General features: G+C 46.1%; 1 protein-coding gene across 1 annotated transcript in view; it reads right to left on the bottom strand.

Annotated features, from left to right (window-relative positions):
- The window catches only part of ksr (kinase suppressor of ras), a 219,318-nt gene that overhangs the window by 174,256 nt on the left and 32,098 nt on the right, over positions 1-12,964 (bottom strand). The gene's annotated exons all lie outside the window — the stretch shown is intronic.

The following is a 12,964-nucleotide window of genomic DNA, read 5'->3' as shown; positions in this document are numbered from 1 at the left end:
CAACTCCATATACCCTACGTGGGTATTGTGCAAGACTGCTGGCGGAAACATTCATATTCAAATGTGCGGCGTGTGCATCACGGGTGCATGCGAAAATTTACGGAGTGCACTTAAAATCAATACATGATATAAATACGAACACATGGCATTCATTCGTTTGTTAGTTGAGTAAGCTTTTAAGCAAACTAGTTCAGTCGTGTTCGACTCTTCGTAACCCTATGGACCATGTCACGCCACACTTTCCGGTCTCTCACTATCTTCCTAACATCACATAACTTCATCTGCAGTGCCTCGAGGATGCCATCTAACCATCGCGTTCGCTGCCTACCCCTTCTCCGGTGACCCTCAACCTTTCCCAACATCAAATCTTTCTCCAGCGACTCCTCTCTTCTCATCAGATGACCATAGTAGCTGAGCTTTAACTTTAGAATTTGACCCTCCAAAGAGCAGTCAGGGTTTATGGCCGACAATATCGACTGATTTGATCTTCTGGCAGTCCAAGGAACTCTCAAGAGTCTTCGCCAGCACCACAATTCAAACGCGTCAATTCTTCGGCGGTCAGCCTTTTTCACAGTCCAACTCTCGCATCCATACATCACAACTGGAAAGACAATAGCACGAGTTATACGGATCTTGGTTGGCAGTGTAATGTCTCTGCTCTACTAGGCGGTCAAGGCTAACCATTGCTCTCTTTCCCAGAAGCAGGCGTCTCCTAATTTCATAGCTGCAGTCTCCTTCCGAGGTAATCTTGGAGCCCAAGAACAGAAAATCTGTCACAGTTTAAGCAAACAAAGAAACGGAAAATGAGTGGTTGCTTGTCCTTCTACTTTATATTTAATTAGCGTTCACCTTTTCTACAATTACAGCTCTAAGTAACGTCATCAGAAGGCATTAAAATATCCCCTGTGCCTTCCTTGGCTTCTTTCAAACACGTCTCATTGCGAGCCTCTTATTTTCCTTTCATTTATCTGCTTATTAGCTTACCGATAAGGTTATGAGGGTCTCAGTCCTGGCAGTCTTGAAGCCATAGGTAGCGTAAGAGAAGAGCTTAAAGTCAGGTGGGTCTCGTGGGGGTCTGAGACTTCCCACCATTATTTAAGAGGGGTCTAAGACCCCTTCGCTCTCGAATGTATAAGGATTGCATGAATACGAAGCAGGCTGACACCTTTTATTCTTGTCAGTAGTTGTCAGAACATTCATTCTCTGTTGTTCCGGAAATTTCTCAGTTTTCATAAGGGCACCATTAACATATTTTCAGAAACCGAAGGAGAAAAATAGCTCAGTTGGTGAGATCAGCCGACGCGGAATTAGGAGCTCGCTGGTTTGCATCTCACCAGCGCCAGTGGTTTATCGATTATCGCTCACCCATAAAATGATTACACCAATCATTCACATCAACAGCAGTAATTAAAGAAGACATGCCTTATGCTTTCGTTGGCCCTTCTGACAGTTGACTTCTTTCACACACAGCAAGCCGAGCATCCATCACGCATCAGTAAATGCATCTAGATTCACCCGTGATCTATGCCACCGGTACTTGAGGCAATCATTTACTCATCGTTTGTATAAATCAAGGGCCTCAAACTTATATTGCTATTCTGGCTGCATTAAAAAAAAATGTCTCTCGCGGGCAGGCCAGAAGTAAAAGAAAAAAAATTACTGGTGGTTTAGCTGCGGTTAAACCTAGTATGCACGCGATATCTTAATTCACAATGTTACACGTGGTAAAGCTCTTTATTGTGCTGAAATATTTTCCTTGATTATGGCTATGAAGAGACTGCGGTGATCCACGTAGAGGTTTGTACTGGTTTCAGTTTGGCGCACCTGCACTGAGGACTGCCCGACCTCCAAAGCGTGGTAAACTTGGGTTGGCACTTTACTAAGTCCAGGTTGAATCTCTGGTTGACAGCTTGGGAGAAACTGCTGTCTCAATTCGGATCTTTGCTGAAGTCCCCAACTAAAAGCCCAAGTTCTCTTGCTGAGTGGCTTTGTCATGCAGCTGGGCATAGTTAAGGCATGGTCTACATTGGCTCGGGGAGCCAGGTATACCCCGCTAACGACCTAGGCGCATACAGCACGCCTTACCGTCTTGGCTGTATGCGTCTAGGTCGTTAGCGGGGTATATCTGGCCCCCCAGCCAATGACCATGCCTTACCTGCACGCCTCACCGTCTTGGCGCCCCGCCGGGGCGGTGCAGTGCTAAGACGCCCGACTACTGTGCCGGAGTACCCGGGTTCGAACCCGACCTCGGCGGCTGCGTTTCGATGGAGGCGAAGATCCCCAGGTGGTCAAAATTACTCCGCAGCCCTCCATTACGACTCCTCTTTCCACTTTCAGTCCCACCGTTTCCTTGCGGCGCGGTTGAGGCGTCCACAGAAAACAAGTGAGACAGTTACCGCACCTTTCCCTTCCAATAAATCAATCACCGTCTTGGCAGAAGGTGGTTGGCAGATGTACGGTGAACAGCTATACCAAACCAGCTCAAGATTATGTTTTTATTGTTTTTCTTGTAAATTTTAAACAGGTGTATAAGAAAGGAAAGGTGCGGTATCTGTCAGACTTCTTGAGGAGAGCTGAACCGCGCCGCGAAAGAAAAAGGAAGGTGGGAGTGAAAGCGGGAAGAATGGAAGAGGGCGCAAAGTGGACGGCTACGGAGTCAGTTCGGCGACCTGGGGGCATTTAACATGTGCTGACATCGCACAACATCGGGCTGCCTCTCTGTTTAAGTTAGGTTTTGAGAAAAGGAAAGTGAAGTATATTTTCTTGGTGCACACTATGAAATCAAATTTAGTGTTACGCGAAGACCGGCGGTACCTGTGTAGGGAAGTTTTCATTTCAACTGTCAGCCAGTTTACACAAAAGGAAAGGCGCAGTACCTGTGAAGGTCGCTTAAAGGGCAAATTCTTGTGTACGGAGACCTTAGCTTTACATCGCAAAGAAAACGCACTAGTACATAGGGTGAAGGGTGGCCCTGGCCCTACGGGGCTGGGACAGTAGGTCAACGCCGCTTGCGGCGGTGGCTAGCCAGCCACCGAATTTCTATCTATTGTGGGCCGTCATTACACCCGCCACCACTTAGGTGGTGGACGACGGCTGTTGCGGCGCACGTATTTCTCTTCCTCTTCTTTTTCTTCCTGGTCTATTTTCCCTTCTGTCCGCACGAGCCAGCGGAGGTGGCTCAGCTACAGAGCCAGTAGCAGACCCGTGCATTTTCTTTTCCGTCTTCCTCCAGCCACAACGACAACAACACTAGTACATAGGTTTCTTTTGAGCAGCTGTGACACAGCGGTCACGGCTCCGTGAAAAAAAAAAAAAAAAAGAAAAGGCAGTGGTTTAAGCATGGTTGAACTAAGTTAGAACAGCTCTGTTCAACATGGTTTTACGGCGTTTGGCCTTTGTTTTTGGACTCTATTTGTCGAAACCTTTGTAGCGTATGGTACAATATTGAATTACCGGTAAGTAATTAGCGGAAGTTAATTATTACAAGCAAATAGTGCAATGCAGTCGTTCTCGATATCAGATATCCAGCGATATACGACTTGATAATGGAGCGCAAAACTTAATATTTGATCAAAATTAACTAATTGTGAATATTTACGATGCTTAAATAGTGACGCTCAATTATATTCTACGCAAATTATTCGACGATATAACGCTTATGATGCTATTTTACTCGATGTAAGCTGCACAACTGTTATACGGTATATGGCTTCATTCGAATGTTTGACCTTGAGGCTGAGCTTTGGGTCATTCCACGCGAAACGTCCCAGGTCCCAAAAGCGACCATCACCGATTCTGGATTGACGAGCGAGAAATGGGTCAATTTAACTACACTTCCCCGGCTAAGGAATTGGGGATTGCGGACGCTGTATCAATATGTGGAACTGTATCCACGAAGAGCTCTCATCTCGTCTGAGTTCCTCTTCCTGACACGACATGTAAAAAGTGTATATAAACTTGCTTCTTTTGCCAACTCTCCTTGCTGCTACCCGTCCGATGTCTTCTCCTGACCACGCTACTAGGGAGTCTTGGTCCCTGAATCCGATTGCATCACCCTGAGTACAGTTCTTGCTCTAAATTATCTGCAGCGTGCCGCGGTAGTGTGTGCCAGCGTAGCAGCACATCGTTTTATAAATTCAGTTCGTGCTCTGGCAATCTGCGCCAGAGAATTAGTGCATTGCAACCTCGGCGGAACGGAGGGAAAGTGACGTGGAAAATCTACATCTATTGTCGCCAGTTCTAAAGCGCGTCTCTTAAGCGCCCATTGTTGGCCGGATAGTTTGTGCACCTGTGAGTTTACATAGGCGACGTGCAAACCGAGAAACATTTCTAGTGTTTGCATACGGAGGCTGCATCTCGCAGGGGTGAAGGAAACTTCCTTTATAATAATCAAGACATAAGTGCGTAGCGAAAAAGGACGGAGGACACAGAAAGGGTACACAACACTGGAGCTAACTTCCGATTTAAAAAAAAAAAAAAAAAACCCTGGAGCGACAAAGGCGAAACGTGACAAGTAAGGTTAACAGGCATATGCGTCCAGAAAAACCGGTGAAAAAAGAACAGACCAAGAAACCTCTCAGTTACTAACGTTCCTTAAGAATGCCAGCTCACATTTGGACAGGGAGATAGACGGCTTACTGACCCATTTATCGTCCAAAGCAGCGATCTGTGCTGCTTCTATAATCTCGCGGGTTAACTGATCTCGGTGTTTAGCCACAACCGAGCACGTGTCCAAGAACGCTACACAAGCCAGAATACTGCCAGTAAATGTATTCATTTTATTTTTGTGTTCTCAAATCCTTTCATTCAAGCAACGCCCGGAATGACCAACGTACTGCTTGCTACAAGAAAGTAGAATGTTGTAAACAATGCCCTCAGTGCATTTGACAAATTTTGTTCGGTGCTTAGTGGTGCATTGCACCTTGTGGAGTCATTTATCGGTGGATAAGGTTTATTGACCAACGTACTGCTTGCTACAAGAAAGTAGAATGTTGTAAACAATGCCCTCAGTGCATTTGACAAATTTTGTTAGGTGCTTAGTGGTGCATTGCAGCTTGTGGGGGCATTTATCGGTGGGTAAGGTTTATTGCATCGGACACTAAGTTTCTCAGTGGCTGAAAAAACTACACGAACATTCGCTTTTTTCTCAATTTTCTTGAGGTTGTGAAGCAGGCAATGAATGTAAGGAATAGCGGCAATTTTGCCTTTCGTTCTTTCAGATTTTGTGATTTCTGTCAAATTCATTTAACATTGCTGGCAAACTGCGCTGCCTTCTTACGCGTGAAAGCAGCGAGCGAATCGGTTTTTAGGTAGAACATGCAAACTTTCGTTTAAGAAAGCTATCCTTCGAATGAGTCTTAGGCACGACTGCGATTACGAGTATTGATACGCGATACGAACTGAATTGACACTACAGCAAAGGGGACATTCGCTGGATTTTTCGGCCTGCAGCTATCCACGCTTTGCGCCTCTGCTACTCGTACCACTGGCCGGGGAAGCGGTAAAATCTCACCGGTGGATAATGGTTCTTCATGTTGGCCAGGCTGTTGTCGCAGTGCGCAACACAGCAGTAATGGCTTCTTGCTTTTCACGATGACAACGGGACAGATTTCATTCCGACCAGTTGAATAATATTACAAACGACGCACACGTGTTGCCGCGCCTGTTGCACTTCGCTGCCGGCCGGCTCCCGGCAATTTCGCCTCGCGCCGCTCTGGCGCTGCTGTCGCGCTTCGAAACTTGAGATGGGGGCCACAGCCGAAATGCTTTCGACGCCGTGAAGCTATATTGTGTGCGGTAGGACAATCGTCACCCCGAACACAAAATCAATGTGTTGAAGGATGACATTAATTTGGAATAAGATCGATGAGCGACAAGTATGCCCCCTTTGCTTAAGATGCATGCAAATAGCACGTTGAAGCTCTTGTTGCCACAGTATGTGGGTCAGATGTGCCATGATTTAGTGAGAAACTGAATGATAATGCTACTTCCCTTCGGCACTTAGCATAGCTGTATGCTTTTGGTGGCGTACGTAGCTGCCGTCGAGTGGTCAGGTTAGGGTTAGCGGAGCTCGTAGTCGAAGCAGCGACAGCGGCGATGTGATGGCTCAGAAGTGTGAACGAAGAGCGTTCGCGCCGCCGAATGCTCACGTGTCACGTTTTTCCCTGGTCACCTCTGTTTCTTTCAGTCGGAAGATTAGCGCCTGCGTCGTGTGCCTTTTCTGTGTCCTTCGTCCTTTTGCGCTACACACTCATGTCATGGATCTCCGTTACCGACTCGCCCAAGTTTACACTCTTCTGAAGAATCAAGAACTTGGACAGCATTTACTGCTAGTTGAAGGATGGCCATATAAACATTTCTCTCATATTCTTTACCTCAGCATATTGCAAAGCTTAATTTCCCAGGCAGCTGCCCTTAAGTTTTGACTTATCGAGTATCATAATAGTGTGTCATTTTTTTTCCGTTGTCCAATTTCTTTACTGGTATCAAATATCTGCTCCTAACTTTCGCAGCTCTTGTGATCTTAATCGCGTCAGGTTTGCGCAGGATCGCAGGTATGACTAAACAATTAACTCCTAACTGTAGCAGGAGTTACGATTAGTTGCGAGGCTTCCAAATTTAACTGAGGTTAACACGATTGGCTGTTGTGACAAAGCTCGTCGTCGTTCTCTATTACGGCAGGCATTGCACTTGCTAAGTACAACAACCGATATGACGCGGTTATTGATAACACTGTTTCTGGAGCGCCGTCCGACGGCGCGTACCATAGCCGGTGAGAGCGCGCGCTCTTCGTCGAGACTGAAGCAGCCTTATGACGATTTCCACTGGTCGATCGGAGCTGGGCGCCCGAGCCGCTCTAAAGCGCTACAGAGCGAATCAGCCTTGGTCGACCAGCGGAACGTGTAGAGCGCACGGCGGAAGTAAAGCTGAGCCGGTTTCGAAAGTTGTAGCCGAATCCCAGCGCCAAAATGTTTGCGGTTGATAAATAGGCAGGAGTGCGGCCCTCAACAACTTGCTTTCTCATTTTTTTAACGCTGCAGACGTTTTTCGATAGACGCACTGCGACATATTCGCGCAAAAAACGGTGACGCCCAGCGTCCTCTGCCGATGTCCCTGAAACGGTCAAAAACAGCCAAAAGAATCCAGCAGCATCCGGAAGTGACCGCGACAGCGACTAGGACTTCCGGCGAGATCCGACTTCGGTCGGCGGATCGAGCTGGAGCGTACCGAGTTGCCCCAAACGACCAGCGGAATACGCGCAACCTATCTTGGTCGACCAGTGGAAATCGAAATCGTCGTCCCGGAGCAAGAAAACGTGCTCCGTAGCGACCAGTGGAAATCGCCATTAGTCGAGACTGGTCGTGCGCGCGCACAAACAGTACTCCCAAGCACCGCAAGATGACAGCACTTCCTCCACCGCCGTAAATACCGTTTTGCTGGCCGCGCTTTGTGCGATACGATTTGCGCTGACGTAAGAATTAGAGCGCAGTAAAATTTGTTTGCTTTTGAAACAATCGCGAATAGATATTTGGAACTGCTAACATGACAACGTAGGGTGCGGCAGATTAAAGGGGGATCACCATGCCCTAATCGGATTCATCGGGAGCTCATGATGATCGGTTGAAGCCATTGGCTGAAAGGCCTCATCTGTGGGTGATCTGCCGCTTTTTTCTTTATTTGTGTCCGACTATAAAAAGCTACGCGTGCAGCGCCGGACAATTTTCGCCACCATAATACTCCTAATATTACTACATTAAAATGCGAAAAGTTGGGCGGACACTTAAGTTCCACTTTTAAGGATATGACGCGAATGCGTTAATGGTTCCGGTCTGTGGCTTGCTTGCCTTTCAGATTCTCGTTCGTGTATGCCGATTTTGCGACTTGCTCAATCTTTATTCCCCTGTCTGTGCCTCTATATCTCGCGCGTATTCGTTAGCACAGAGTTTTAAGCTGCCGAATTATGTGAACGACCACACAGCATAGACACGTATAAAGTCCCGCTTTAACAAAGTACGGACCTACCTGCGTGGCCTGAGAGTAGCCTGTCTTACTCATTGCCCAAGGGCTCTGGAAGGATTTATTCCATCTTTCCTTCACATCTCAAAACGAGAAGCCCGAGTTAGCAGCTTCTACCAAGTCATATGATCACGTGACATATCGCGCAACCTGCTGACCGACCAGTACCAGGTCGTGCCACCTGCCAGCTACCATCTACCAAAGCCATGTCCGTGATTTTGTACTCACAACGCCGATGACGCTTTCGCCGAGAAAGCAGGATTGTCTGCAAACAGGTACTATAACGCCATCATGTTAATAGGTAGAACAGGTGTTGTTTTTAGTCCAGAAGATGCCACCAGCCTGATTAAAAAGGGATACCAACAGCATAGAGTTTCTAAAGAACCTCTGTGGCCAATAGGTTGTCGCTGCCCTCAGGGATCACGCAATAGTCGAAGGCAATATAACTTACTGCCTCTTGTAAAGACATTGAATGTCACTGTGGCAGCCATCCAGGAAATCAAACTTTCCTCTGATATGTATGCGGAAGCAGCTTTTAGAGCGTGAGCTCTTGCTCCTCACGTTTGGCAATTTTCTGTCGATATCCGGGCCCTATCCAACCTAAAACGTCCCTCCTTCCCTCACTGTCCTTTCCCCTATAGCATAAACAAAGTAGTTATTCACTCCGGGGCTCCAAATTTCTTCAAGTTCGAAACAGTGTTCATCATGTTGATGTGCCTCCATAGCAATCCAAGATGGCGTCCACAATAAGGTCTGAGGTTCAGACCGGTGCAAAATGGTTCGTTAGGTTAATGCACACAAAACTGCTAGTCAAGTCGAGCTTTAAAATATGTGACGTAGTCGTACTGTCGACATGTGGTCATTGCAACTACAACGAAGATGTAACTATCAGCCGCCTTGGTGAGAATTTACAGGAAAGGAAAAGGCTATCTGACGAACCCCTAGTCGTAGACACATGCGGGTGGTAGCAAACGATTAATCTTGGTGAGGTCTATGTAAAATAAGATTGCGATGGATAACAACTTCCGCTCTTGCATTTTAGCGCCTATTGGTGGTGGCTGTATTTTTGTTTTTGCCCGAATTCAATGTTATTGTTACCATTCGAGAGGATTGCCTGGCGGCTGCATGCTGTTTCCGGCCAACACTAAATATTACTGCCATCTCATATTTCATAGCCTATGATGGGCGACTGATTTGCTGTGACCTCGCAATTTCAGGTGTTGAATGGAGAATGGTTTGGTTTGGTTTGTGCGGTTTAACGTCCCAAAGCGACTCAGGCTATGAGAGACGCCGTAGTGGAGGACTCCGGAAAATTCGACCACCTGGGGTTCTCTAACGTGCACTGACATCGCACAGCACACGGACGCCACTCCGTTTCGCCTCCATCGAAACGCAGCCGCCGGGGCCGGGATTCGATCCCGCAACCTTGGGCACAGTAGTTGAGCGTCATAACCACTGTGCCACCCCGGCGGGGTTAAATGGAGAATGATTTGAGTTTATGCGCCTGTAAAGCAGCAGAATACAAGACTTTTTTTTTCTGTAATTAGTACAGTAATTCGCTTTTTGCCCATTCGAAAAAACTGTGATGTGCCTTAAGAATTGTTTATTTTGATGGGTCTATTTAGTTTGCGGAAGAGCAGTATGATGGACCGTCGTGCCGAATCTACATTATTATCGAAGTCTTTATTCTGAGAACAGTGCGCTTTGATGCGGAGAGTATATGCTGACCTGTAAAAGCCACCTGTGGCCAAAACTTTTTCTTTTTTGACTACGTAGCAGGTCTTTTAGTGGAATTTTTGTCCCATGGGGAGTTCGCTGTTTGTTATGCAAAAGAATGAGACCATGGAACATGCTTTCTTGGACTGCTGCCGGACGCAGTTTTCTTCTGGGACGTCCTCCAAAGGACTCTTAAAAATGATTTTCCGCTTGACCCTCATGGAATCGGGTATCTCCCGATTGAGAACGAGGGTGGTATTCCTTATGAATTTGTAATGGCGTTGGGCCTGTACAGTATAGGGAGAAGCAAGATGGCAGTGCGTCATGCAGACCACGCACGGCCGGTTAGGGAATACTTTAAGTGTTGCAAGATATTGGGAACTTATAAAACTTGTGGATCCAGCACCTGACTGGCTCCCGCACATTGAAATTTTGAAAATTAAAAAAAAATTTTAACCCTGTTACGTCAGTCGAATACGGCAGACGGTTCCATGTAAATATTGTATATTTCGAGAGCAAAAAAAAAAAAAACACACTAGAGTCCGGCGTGACCGAGTGTTTTGCGCACTCAGCTGGGAGTCAGAAGGATAGTGGTTCGATACGTGGTAGAGACAATTTTTTTTTCTTAACTGTGAGTTTGTGCGAACATTTACTGAGAAGGTTTCTGCAGCTCATGAGTCTAGAAAGACTTTCACCTTTAAATACTGTATATTGCATTCTTTCGTTCACAATAAAGTTCTGCAAGTTGGCACTCGTGCGTCTACTGTCGTTTTTCGTCTTGTGGTGTTCCATATATTTTCTCGCCACAAGAGACTATATTCAACGTTGAATATGAATAGTTAGCATATGTGTTAAATAACATGCGAAGATAAAGTGAGACAAAAATCTAACACGCTGCAGATATCGAAACCTGTTATTTAGTTGGTATGACACGCCCGATGCATGTTCCCCACAGCAACGCAGGAATGACTAACTGGTCTAAAAGCTTTGGATAGGCACTGAAAGGATGTCCATAGAGCGTTAAGGTAAGCCGATGATATATGATAAATATTTAATCGCATCTTTAAACATTCAATCTAGCATATGCAGCAATGACGGATGTCCGGGAATAAAAACAGCTTTCACCTCTACTCTCTGAGCTCATACACCGCGCCCAGGGAGGCAGAACAAAGAGAACAGACCAGAACCGCCTTCTGGCCACTAATGAGTCACCAAGCCAGTCCTGCCCTCTTGTGTTCACGACACTTTATGAAGTTCTGAAGGGAGATCAAAATACCCTTTTTTATTGCTTGGCTAAGAGCTCTAACCTAAATTACATTCAAAACCTCATGCTCACGCGTCAGTTATAAAAACAAATCGCATGCCCATTGAAGACGGCTGAAAGAAAGAGCGGCAATTGTGAAATTAAAACGGTAAAAAGTTGCGAAGGCAGGAAACTAAAATAATGTCTGCTGGTTTGTCTCCGCCAACCAACGAAGTATCGCGAGAGAGCGCCCAGATCTCGACTGTCGACGTATATTTAAGAACGTTCCTATTCTTCCATATGGTCACCCCTAATTTCTACGGTGGGTCGGTAGTCATTGGACAAAGGTCAATTTTGGGGGAGGACGAGCACTCACCAGTACTGTTCGTGCCTAGTAGAAGAAAATGTTAACAGCTGGTGAGAGTTATTGTGAACATAAACGTTCACCTTTGTGTTCAAAACGAAGCCTATGAGATATCTGCTACTGCGTCCCCGAGAAAGGTCATATTATATTGCTGGCCTGGTTGTAAAAAGGCGCGAGGATTATATATCTGTGCGAGCAATCAAGCTCTGTGGCCGCTTTGCTGCCGAGATCATTCGAAAGCCGTGCTTTATGTCTGCCGGTGGCCGCAACAAACAATTATAAGCCGTTAGGTAAGTTATCTGAAAGCGTCCAGATGACTGACCCTTCGTTAGTACCCTTTAAAGCAAACAAACACATAAATAAACATCTAAAGGAAAAAAAAGAAGAGCAGCAACGATGCTTATGTGTAAATCTAAGCGCCCTCCAAAGCGACTTGGGTAATGGATGACCTCTCGTGCCATTAGTGGCACCCTGTACAAGACTTTGGTGTCTATTTTTTCTTACGACAGGAAAGGGAGACAACGTTTGCGGCGCCCTCGCTTCCAGCTGTTTTCTTCTGGGAATTACCGGTGCAGTGAAAACGAATCAGAGTGCTTTCCTTGCGGTGAGGGCAGTGCAGTCGAACGGTGTTTTATTCCATCACTGGAGCATCGGCCCTGCTCGCCTCGCCTAGAGAACTTTTCTCTTACGATCTCTCTGCAGCATCACGTATCCTCGAAGGGGAGATTGCGTTTTCAGAGGTGACCAGGAGGGGCAGCCTGTGGTCCGGAGCCAAGCATCTTCGCAACGGACAAGGTAAGCAGAGATTATTCTCCGCTCGGACTCTTTGGCAACCTTAAATGTGTGCAACGTTTGCTCTTGTCAAGAAAGGCTTCATCGACAAAGGAAGCCTCTTTACTATTTATCGTGGACTCGGGAAGCCTGTACGTAGTCTATGAGCACTGAGATGTCTTGACGAAGTAAGATTCGTGCAATATATCCGACCTTGAGAGAAAAGCGTAGCGTACGCACTATTTCACCGAAATCTCAGCAAACACTAAATGCTTATAGTGGGCAAATGCTAAGCAGTACGACGAACTATTCAACGTGTGATGCTGCATGATACATTAGCTTAAACGCGCATTGGGAATATCCCTATGCGAGCTTTTACGTGCCGTTGTTTCAAGGCTATGTATGCGCTTACGCGTACAGCAAGGATATGAAACACTCGCGAGTTTTACAATGTCGTTGACATTATGTGCAGCTGTGTTATGCAGTGATTATGCACTTCTGCGTGGCGAATGCTTTTTTAAAGGTAGGTAAGCAGAAATAACAAGCTTATTGAGGAGTTAGGTTCTGTTGTAACCCGAAGCCTGTTTTTTTTTTTTTCACTTTAATTTGCAACTGTTTTTCTGCTCCATTTTTATTTTTGATGGCAACATAATTTTTACAAGATGTCTCTTTTTGTTGCGAAGTTGAGGTAGCGCTTCACATCTGCCAAACCATACGCGACTATTCTCAGCCGCTATCTAAACTATAGGAGCATGTTTACTGTTCGGCTGAAAAATGTGCCCTTCGAAATAACTCTTATCTGTACATATTCGCGCTTAATTTATTTGCATGTATGTAAACATATACCTAATCAT

This window comes from Amblyomma maculatum, chromosome 3, assembly GCF_055883805.1.
Source record: "Amblyomma maculatum isolate TAMU_Amacu chromosome 3, ASM5588380v1, whole genome shotgun sequence".
In the NCBI taxonomy this organism is placed as follows: Eukaryota; Metazoa; Arthropoda; class Arachnida; order Ixodida; family Ixodidae; genus Amblyomma; species Amblyomma maculatum.
Note: the sequence above shows the minus strand (reverse complement) of the source record. Positions and strands in the feature narration are given on the sequence as shown.